Below are 10656 nucleotides of genomic sequence, written 5' to 3'. Positions count from 1 at the left end.
ATGACAAAAATTGACCTTCTAACTAAACTTGGCAATATCTCAGTCCAAACCTTTTCACCATCCGACTGATTATATCATTCACTGTAACATTTATAGTCTGATCGAGCGAATTTAGTGAGAACTAATTAAACAACTTAGCGGTTGAAAACCCATGACAAAAAGGAGTGATGCCACGTCCACTAAAAATCAAAGATCAAATAGTAGAGCAAGATTTATAATACAAATAAATATTTAGGAGTAGCCGTAGATTATAATCTGAAATGGACACAAAATATAAAACAAATTAAATCTAAAATTAATAAACGTATTTAGACCTATGTACTTTCTCTCTAAACTTGCTTGTTTTAAAATCGATTCAAGTCTATGCACATTGTTTTATAGATCTGTCATTGAAAGTGTATTGTCTTTTTGTATATCAGACTTGGGGGGGGGGGGGGGGGGGGCAGTAGGAGGGCTGATAAAACGCTCTTAAATCAAACTATTAAAAGAACATTAAAATATGATAATAGAATAGACCATTTTGACATTGTATTTGAAAGGTGCTGTCTCCGGACATTTAAGAAAATTAAAAATTGTAAGAAACATCCCGTCAATAAACACATCACAGCATCTATAAGAAGTGACAGGGTTCTTTCTCTCCATCAAAACCAAAAGCGAAAGACATAAACGTTCCTTTCTCCCGACAAGCATCAGATTATTCAATATCCAAGAATTATGAGCCTCTATAGTCTTCAACAGTCATAACGTCACTTCCTTCCTAATGACGCATGGTAACTTAGTAACACTGGCTCTAAACTATCGGAACAATGGCGGACGCCGTGTGAAATATTTCTCCGGCGAGCTTAAACGCGTATCCAGAGGAAAAAACCCCATCAATTTGATCATGTTTTGACTTTTACACATTCTGATCACAAGGCATATGAAAAGGGAATGAAAAGTTCTAGCCAGCATGAAGAATAAAAAGTAGTGATTTTCTTTGTTTAGAACCAAGATGGCCGCCGTTGCCGGGCGCGTGACATCAGACTACTGAATCCAATTATTGTACGATTTATTTCACTTTTGTTGTTCTTGGCTATATATATGGTTTATATTCTTAAAGATGATTTTAAGGAATGATTATGTAATCACTAACTGATCTATTTCTACACCATTTTTATTTTCCAAACATCTGCAGTGAAATAAAAATAAATTGATTATTGATTTAAGTGACAATCTAAAGATTGTCATACTCTTAAATCAATAATCAATTCATTTTTATTCTATAAAGCCCACATATTATCTATATCTAGCTATATATCTATATAATATTCACTATTTTGCATATGATAGACACATTCTTATGCAATTTATTTTGAGATATTTATATGTTATTCAATGGTGATTTCTGTGTATTTTTAATGTCAATTCTTTAATCCATCTCTTTTCTTTGCGACGTCTGTTGTTCAATTTCCGAAAAGGGTGAATAAAGTTTATCATCATTATTATTTTATTGTTTATTAACAACCATCTATAAATGTCCGAGCTACTTTGAGGATGCATCACAAATCCCGCATTTTGATTGGTCAAAAAGCTACTGGTTATTAAAAGTAGTTTATATATTATAAAATGCCAATCGGAATTAGCTGGATGTTTCGTTTGTTTGTTTGTTTTCAATTTATCCCAGACGCTTTTATTCTCGATTTTAAATTTCCTCAACCTAAACGAAAAATAAATAGATTTTGTTGCGTTCGGACACACTCAAAAAAGACCCATCAATGACAAGGCCAAGTACTAGAAGACATCCACCAACGACGTGACGGACAACGCTAAATTTTGGTATAAAAAGTGTCAAAATGTCGTGGGGGTGGGGGGGGGGGGGGGGGGGGGAGCTAAGGTGGTAGCCAGAGACGATGAAATGTGAAATCTGGCCACAGCCTATGACATGTACGTACGAAGTAATTGATGAAAATCTGTTTGATCTGAGAGAGAGAATAATTAAGTATTAACTATTTGAATGAAAATATGGCTATAATATAGGCAGTGACGGATTATAGTCAGTGTTAGGACAAAAAGGATTCACAGCAAGTGACTTGTACAACATGAAATGGAAATAGCTCCACTGTGAGAGGGGGGGGGGATGAAATATTGTGGAGCGCCTTCAGCATGGCAAATCCATGGAAATGAAGAATATAAATGTTCCGTTATTATAATATAATAATAGATAAGGCGTTTTGAACACAAACAGCCAAAAATAGTAGACGAGTTGTGTCTGTTTACGTTCCACATGCCGTGTGATTTAACGTAAAGATGATTTATGTTGTGGGGGCTTAGAATTTATTTTCAGAATATCTTATTTATGGTTTACGGTACGTCATATTGAGAGACATAACTGTTTTTTTTTTAAGAGGCGATTATTATTATTATCATCATCATCATCATCATCATCATCATCATCATCATCATCATCATCATCATTATTATTATTATTATTATTATTATTATTATTATCATTATTATTATTATTATCTTTATTTTTATTATTATTATTTTTATTTTTATTATTATTATTATTATTATTATTATTATTATTATTATTATTATTATTATTATTATTATTATTATTTTATCATTATTATTATTTGGTCCACTATCGTGAATCCTTTGTTAATGTTTTTAAAAATTGAATTCCTAAATCCAGTTGTATTGTACTGTTCGTTATTCACTCGTAATGAAAATAAACAAAGGCAAAGTAATCCTAACGCAAAATATCAAAACATATATGGGGGGAGGGGGCGTATAGCAAAAATAAGACAGTTTCACCTTTTGAGCGGAATTACGAAACGCCGTCACTTTGTTACAGCTGGTTGGAACATGGCGAACAATGCAATCAGCTAAAACGTAAATCGTGGAGATGGCATAGTGGTTAGTGTACCAGCGTCTAAGCGTGAAAATACTGGGACTTTCGGCAAGGACCTGCCCACTCAGCAAAGAGTTATTGACTTGGTTGCTTGAGCAGCTTCTAATGGTTTCGTTTTACACGACAATATTATGTATGGTCATCTATCAAGGTGGCATCAGCTTCTAACTATTATGTTATGACGATCGACCCATTCACCAAATTCCTCACCGCACTCGTGCACCGTCGCAAACCCGCTTCGTCACAACACACCCTTCAACTAGATACTCTGCGGTTTCGGGTTCTATCCCACATCGGGCACATGTCAGACAGATGGAAAGTCCCCACTGATGAAGCGATTTTGCCTTGAGGCAGGTTCTTGACCGAAGCCGATTCGCTACCACCCAGTGTCTCCTCTTACTGGTGGAGAAGCCTGGCAACTTCTGATCAAGGTGGCGAATACTTTGCCGCATTCGTGCACAGTCGCGAACTCCCCGGTAGCCGGTCACAGCACAACGCCGAACCAGATGCTCTGCGGTTTCGGGTTCTTTGCAGCAACGTATTGCTGGTTGAATGTCCCCACTGATGTAGGGTGGCCGCTGTTATACATTTGTTTGTAGCCGCCCAGTGCCGCCCGTCTCCTCTTTCTGGTACAGAAGCCTGGCAACTAATCTTCCAGTTTCGAGAAGACTACATCCCCCACAAACCAGGGACCGCATTTATTTTCCAAGTCGACTTCTATCTCGTATGTGCAATCTCGTCCAAAGTCAGGAAATTAACTATTTGTCACTGAGTAATAAACTTTATTATTTTACACTAAATAGACTCAGGTAAAAATGAGTACAGCAGTTCAATATTGCCCGCTTGGACAGGCCTGATAATATATTCTTTCTTAATAATTATAGATGCCCGTAAATGGTTCATTTTTTGTGATTATTTACATGTTTGCAAGTTTATGCAGCAATAGGATTCAATAGTCGTAACGTCACTTCCTTCCTAATGACGCATGGTAACTTAGTAACACTGGCTCTAAACTATCGGAACAATGGCGGACGCCGTATGAAATATTTCTCCGGCGAGCATAAAGGGTATCCAGAGGGGAAAAAAACCCATACATTTGATCATGTTTTGACTTATACACATTCTGGTCACGAGGCATATGAAAAGTTCTAGCCAGCATGAAAAATAAAAAGTAATGATTTTCTTTGTTTAGAACCAAGATGGCGGCCGTTGCCAGGCGGCGTGACATCAGACTATTGAATCGTATTATAATGGTCGAATGAAATTACACTCGCCTTCGGACCGGTAGGTTCAGGGTTAAAGCCCCGTCTGAGTGGCACATAGTTGAGTGCTTATAAAATGCTCTTTACTCGCATCCTCTCTCCCTCTCTCTCTCTCTCTCTCTCTCTCTCTCTCTCTCTCTCTCTCTATATATATATATATATATATATATATATATATGTATGTATGTATGTATGTATGTATGTATGTATGTGTGTGTGTATGTATGTATGTATTGACATATTTTATCCATTGCATTGCAGATACAACTTTTTGAGATTGGACTAACGGCTCACCAACAACACGGGCTTGAAGCACCGGTTACACCGACATTATCAAGTGATCTATGGAGTGCCAGACACTGTGTCAGGAGATGTGCATGAATAGGGAAGGTCAAAGGTCAGATTGGAGATAGGGCACTCTTTGATAATAAGTGATATGGTTAGTTTTTAAGGCGAAATACACATATAGCACATAAAGAGTCGCCTACCCGCCGTGTCAGCCAGTGGGCCAGCAGATGAAAAGAACGGTTCTATACAATTATTATGTTATATTATGCCCAGACCCGTCTACTATTACTAACAATTCGTAGAAATAGGAAATGTTGGCTCCAACTTCATAACTACGTAAGCATTTAAGTGGGGGCAGCGCATAGAGAATACAGGACCTAGTCTGTGGGGCAGCGTGGCTCAGCGGGGGAGGGGGGGGGGGGGCAGCGTGGCTCAGAGGTATGGTCTTTGCTTCTTACCCGAAAGGTACCGAGTTCGATCACCCGCCGCTGCGCTGTGTGGCCTTGAGCAAGTCACCTCGCCCTAGTTCAATTTGCGGCGCTGCACTGCGACTGACGCCTAGGTTATTCCAGTCTTCCCTTGTAATAGATCCTAGAGAAAAAAATTCCCCTATGGGATGAATAAAAAAAGGGAATTTTATTATTTAATTTGTTTTTTATTAAGGAGTGATCGCATAAAACACTTCCAAAAAGTTTGGAGCCGGAAGAGTAGAAGGTGTGATGTCACAACGACATGCCCTTACAGAGAGAACGTCATCCTTCCGGTGAAGTGTCTCATGCCGCTTTCATGCCGTCATTTTAAATTCTCCAGTAACGACAAATTGTGCAACAGACGAATACAACATGCTATTTCAACTAACAATATTCTACATTTCTAAACTATCTTCATCATTATATAAATTAGCAATTGTGTTTTAATATTATATTAAATTCTATTTTCGACACTTGTTGTCTACGACCATAATACGTTAAAAATACCGGTTCTTGTCCGATCACCGAAGTCAAGCAACGTCAGGCGTGGTTAGTACTTAGATTGGTGACCGCTTGGGAACCCCACGTGTTGTAGACATCTTTTTTTTTAAGTTGTTTTTTTTTTTTTAATTTATCTACTTTACATATATTCATCTTTCCTTGTCTCCATTGTGTCTCTAGGATTGTAGATGGCCTATGCTCTAGCCGGAGTGAAAGGCCTAAGTAAATAAGTAATATCCACTAAATGTGCGGCTATGTGGTCTAGTGGTATGACACCCACTTTCGGATCGGAAGGTCCTGGGTTCGAGCCTCGCACGGCACATAGTTGAGTCCTTAAAAAGGCTCTTTACTCTCATATTCTCTCACCGTACTCAGGTGTAAACTGAGTACCTGACTGTTAACAGTGTTGTCTCTGTCCGAAAAAGATTGTAATATCTCTTAACAGGCGTCATGTCTCGTCCTACATATTAAGTGTTGCTGTTGTAAAGAGCTTTGAGCACGTTTAGTGGATATTCCGCTATTTAAAAAAAGCTCAAATTAATTTATTTATAAATGACCTCTAAGTTTTATACAGGGGGTCCCGCCAAGCCAATGGCAGGATTTGACAAGTAGAAGGACACATCACGACTCTAAGGTTCTATTACAGTTTTTATATTTGACAGAGGCAATGTTTCTGCTGGCCTGGTACTCACTTTACACCTGAGTAAGGTGAGAGAATGTGAGTAAGGAGATTTTATCTATGGACTATCTGACTCTCTCTCTCTCTCTCTTTCTCTCTCTCTCTCTCTCTCTCTCTCTCTCTCTCTCTCTCTCTCTTCTCTTCTCTTCTCTTCTCTTCTCTCTCTATCTCAGTCTACTCTCTCTCTCTCTCTCTCTCTCTCTCTCTCTCTCCCTCTTACAGCCCCTCTCTCCTTCTTACTGCTCCTCTCTCTCTCTCTCTCTCTCTCACACACACACACACACACACACTCTCTCTCTCTCTCTCTCTCTTTCTCTCTCTCTCTCTCTCTCTCTCTCTCTCTCTCTATCTATCTATCTATCTATCTATCTATCTATCAGTGATCCCCCTGTCTCTGTTTGGAACATGATATTTCCATATTGCCAGTAAACAACTACCGTGTGATAGAGCAGCCATAATTTTCATGATATTCCAACCACCACCACCCCACCACCACCATCACAAGCTTACCCATTCATCATCTTTGGACATATTATTATTGTAATACACCGTAACTGGTACCCTTATTTCAATGGTCGATTGATGGGTTATTGGATAAAACATGGCGTGTTATGTCTACTTCATGGGTAACGTAGTAATAATAATAACACTGAGAGCAACGTGATGAATTGCGGTTAGCTAAAATACTCATATCATCCGCCAGCCTGACATATTGTACCAACGCACAAAACTGGTCTGATTTATAGATAGAATGCGCTTGGCCAAGGAGTTCACAACATTGCCATCCGGAAGTATAACGGACCAACACACAAACTCTGTGTAACCATGAACTTTTATAGTCTGTTTAAAACAGTTTAGTGAGAACAACTCACAAACGCGGATGGCAAAAACAATAACAAAGGCCAGAGTGACGTCATCTTCGAACTATCTATAGAAAGAACGAATCTGACATCACTCAGCTTTTTTTTTCAGCCAGTTTAATGAGTAGTTATCACTAAATTGTTAATAATCAAACGTTTAAAGTTACACATTCTTTTGTGTGTTGGTACGTTCAATTGGCCTGGCGGATGTTATGAAGTTTTTTTATAACTAAATGCACAGCATCAATATAATTTAGTGAGAACCAATTATTAAAATGGCTGTCTAAAAACAAAAATAAAGAGCTCAATGACGTCAATTTCGTTCCTTCTATACAAACTTTGAAAACAGGAAGTCGAAAGAGAATCAATATTTTTTTTGTTGAGCAGGAGATGTGGTTAAAAATTATTCTTGGATCGTTGATAATAAATTTGTTGTGTATTCTTTGAAATTCCTAGATGTTAAAGAAAACGTGAGGTCAGGTGATAGGCATGGAATCAGTAAGGTGATACGACTGGCATCTTTCTATAGATAGTATGCGCTTGGCTAAGAAGCTCACAACATTGCCATCCGGAAGTATGACGGACCAACATAGAAAACTCTGTGTAAACTTAAACGTTTATAGTCTGCGAATACAGTTTAGTGAGAATTACTCATAAACGCGGATGGCAAAAAGCATTTTAAAAAGACCTGAGTGACGTCAACTTCATTCTATCTATAATCTCATCTTTCAATGTTCGGGAACACGAATAGAGCAGAGAAGACGTGATGTCACACCTTCTTGTCTTCTGGTTCCAAACACCTTGGATTACGGGACATAAAAGAGCAAGGATTGATGTTCTTTACTGACTTTAAAAAGTGCAATCGTTCTCAAATCAGAAGATCAATGGGCATGATCTATATTACATTTCCATGTGCTCGAGGTCATTGTTCACATTGGAATATGTGCTCAAAGTGCCCCACATTGTGAAAAGTGTTAACAGCTATTAAAATATGTCACATCGCGATTGGTCATTTTTTCATCTTGACAAATGTGTATGTTTACAACTTCCATAAACAAAGCAGCGTGTGTACATTCGTTAAGAAATATCCAATCGTTGGACAGCAACAAACCACGTGATTGATGACTCGGTTGGACAAAAACATGAATATGATCGCTCCCATTAGACAAGGAATATACCTCGTCCACTGGAAGAGTGATTTCACACTTTCAATGAGGATAGAACCAGATTTTTGACGTCACATTTTTGTTCCCTATAGATAGTATGCGCTTGGCTAAGAAGCTCATAACATTGCCATCCGGAAGTATAACGGACCAACACACAAAACGGTGTGTATCCATGAACGTTTATAGTCGGGTTAATACAGTTCAGTGAGCATTACTCATAAACGCGGATGGCAAAAAACAATAACAAAGACCTGAGTGACGTCATCTTCGAACTATCTATAAGACTGTAAACTGAGAGCATTCTTTTTTGTCTCCTGTTTGTGAATAATCTGTGTGTCACAGACGCTATATATTTCTGTAATTTACTCACAACAAAATCATGAAAGATACCAGCAAACAAAACTACGGGTAACCTAAAACGTTTATATTACTATTCAAACATTTATTTAGTGAGAACTGATCATCCAAAGGTGTTCTAAAAACAATAACAAATAAACACTCTGTGATGTTTCACTATAATAAAACAAGAGACCGACTGAGAGGAACGGTCAAATAGAGGGAAGCGGACCGGAGAGGGAAATGAATGCAGTTTACAGCCTTAGACCGTAAACATGAAGCCTAAAAACAAAAATAATCATCCCATTGGTGAAATTTGTCTCTTGAGTTTATTCTAAGAGAAGACTGGAATAACCCAGACATCAGCCGCAGTGCAGCACAGCAATCTGAGCTAGGGCGGGGTGTCTTGCTCAAGGCCACACGGTGCAGCAGGTACTAGAACTCGGTACGGTTCGGGTACGAAGCAAAGACCATACCCGTAGCCATCGTTAACTTATAGCCTGACACTGACCAAAAAAATGACGTCAAAAGACAAGTCTTTGGCGACAAAAGAAAACGAATTGTAAGTTGTATTCAATAGTTCAATGGAATCAATTGTGAGGCTGAGAAAACCCGGGAAGATGCGGTAAGTTTCGATTTGAGATATGAACCAAAATCGAAGATAAAGTGTTTCCCATAGCAACAAATTTTATTCAGAAAAAAATCATATCTTGGGTTCTTATAGATATAGAAAAAAATTTGAAGTGGTAAATGATCAGAAAGTTGTGGTCTACACCACTGCATACATAACTCAAGTTATGAAATATGCGCATCTCTCCGGGTTTTCTAACAACAACTCACTTGACGCTGAACAAACCTAAAAAATGACGTCAAACTATAAGTATTAGAGGTTCTAGTGTCAAGCGAGAATTTAACGATAGCTTCCGTGGCCTTCGTAAAGTTATGGCCTGACACTGGCAAAAAGATGACGTCAAAGCCAGTCTTTTGCCACAAAAGAAAACAAATCGTGAGTTGTACTCATTAGTTCAACCAATGAAATAACTTGTTTCCATGAGCACTACTAACGATAACTGAACTAGGCGGTGCAAAAACCAAATAATGACGTCAAACTGCCAGTCCTTTTGGATTTCAGTGTCAGGCTATAACATGACGATGGCTACGTGGCTACGCGCTGCCCGTAGCCATCATTAACTTATAGCCTGGCACTGACCCAAAAAATTACGTCAAAAGACCGGTCTTTGGCCACAAAAGAAAACAAATCGTGAGTTATATTCAATAGTTCAACCAATGGGAGCACTTTTTTTCCATGAGCACTACTAACGACTCCGGACTAGGCGGTGCAAAAACCAAATAATGACGTCAAAAGACCAGTCCGTTTGGGTCTCAGTGTCAGGCTAAAACTTAACGATGGCTACGGTTGTATTCACTGGGTTTACCACTGGGATTATTTATTTCCTCGAGCACTACCAACGACAACTCACAAGGCAATGCACTAAACTAAAAATCCCTCTCTCTCTCTCTCTCTCTCTCTCTCTCTCTCTCTCTCTCTCTCTCTCTCTCTCTCTCTCTCTCTCTCTCTCTCTCTCTCTCTCTCTCTCTCTCTCTCTTACGCCATAGCACAAGTCCGACCGACAGGTTGTAGCCACCGGTAACTTTTGCCTGACATTAAGCTCCACTGGGACATATATTGTGATGTTATTTTTAGGGTTTTATGCAGCCCTTAGTAGAGAGTACTTATCCATTATCAATCCTAACCAATCTACCACATGGTCTTTTATTATAGTAAAAGAGAATTCCCTAGTGACAAGTGCAAAACAAACGATGTTGTTTATCATATTTTTTAATCGAATTTTTTTTGTGTCCCATTCGCACCCTGAGTATGATGCAATTCGCTTTAAAAAGGTGAAAATCGTTTAGAATTATTGATTTATGTAGATTTCTATTCATCACAAAGCTAATATGTAATGCATTATGTATGAATTTCTATAGGGTCCAGTAACAACCTCCAATTGTCAAGCCCTAGTCTAGTACACTTCCGTCAAAGATTCTTTGACTTTGGTGTCCGTTCGCACAGAGGTGCGTCCCCCAAGAAAGTAGCGAACTACTTTTCTCAGCTAATGTCTTCATCAGATTATTTTCACTGTGATATTTGTAGAGAGGATAATATGTTTTTATCAATTAATGTATTAGATATTGAA

At 38.5% G+C, this 10656-nt stretch overlaps 1 long non-coding RNA gene and 1 pseudogene across 1 annotated transcript in view; both read left to right on the top strand.

Moving 5' to 3' along the window:
• Window positions 1–10656, top strand: part of LOC144978380 (uncharacterized) — a 397383-nt gene that overhangs the window by 254910 nt on the left and 131817 nt on the right. The gene's annotated exons all lie outside the window — the stretch shown is intronic.
• LOC144979088 (5S ribosomal RNA) lies at window positions 5396–5514 on the top strand (annotated as a pseudogene).

Source organism: Berghia stephanieae, chromosome 8, assembly GCF_034508935.2.
Source record: "Berghia stephanieae isolate SIO BIC M18660-M18661 chromosome 8, UCSD_Bste_1.3, whole genome shotgun sequence".
Taxonomy (NCBI): Eukaryota; Metazoa; Mollusca; class Gastropoda; order Nudibranchia; family Aeolidiidae; genus Berghia; species Berghia stephanieae.
This window is presented reverse-complemented; position numbering and strand designations above follow the sequence as displayed.